This window comes from Mus pahari, chromosome 9, assembly GCF_900095145.1.
Source record: "Mus pahari chromosome 9, PAHARI_EIJ_v1.1, whole genome shotgun sequence".
NCBI lineage: Eukaryota > Metazoa > Chordata > Mammalia > Rodentia > Muridae > Mus > Mus pahari.
In genome coordinates, this window is record NC_034598.1 from 37,716,033 (window position 1) to 37,716,569 (window position 537).

Consider the following 537-nt stretch of genomic DNA (forward strand, 5'->3'; position numbering starts at 1 on the left):
TCCTCTCCTCTCCTCTCCTCTCCTCTCCTCTCCTCTCCTTTCTTTTCCCATAATTGATATGTGAATGTCTATAAAGTTCTCTTGCTACAGTTAAAGCTCAGGATGTCTCTTGAGTACCCAGGAGTCTTCTTTTGGAATGAACTCAATAGGGAAACTATCTCCAAGCCTCTGTGGGGTGTAAGTGCCTAACTCTAATGAGCCCTGGCTGCAAGCTGTGAAACTACCTCTGCTTAACATTTTAAAAGTTGTTTCCCTCTGGTAAAGGCCAATTAGCAAAAACAGATGGCCTATAATCCCTACCCCAGCTCTTTAGAATGTACCACCACTGGCTGCCTCTGTGGCATTAGCTCAAGCTCCACTCCTCTTGGTCTCAACTTTAATAAAATCTTTCCCTGGACAATCAAATTAGTGTGGTGCCTATTTGAATTTCTCACTTGTCACCAGGCTTGTTTGTTTCTACAACTATAGTTTAGATTTAGAATGTTCTCCCAAAGTCTCTGTGCTTAACGGCTTGCTTCTCATGAGAGGAGGAGGGGC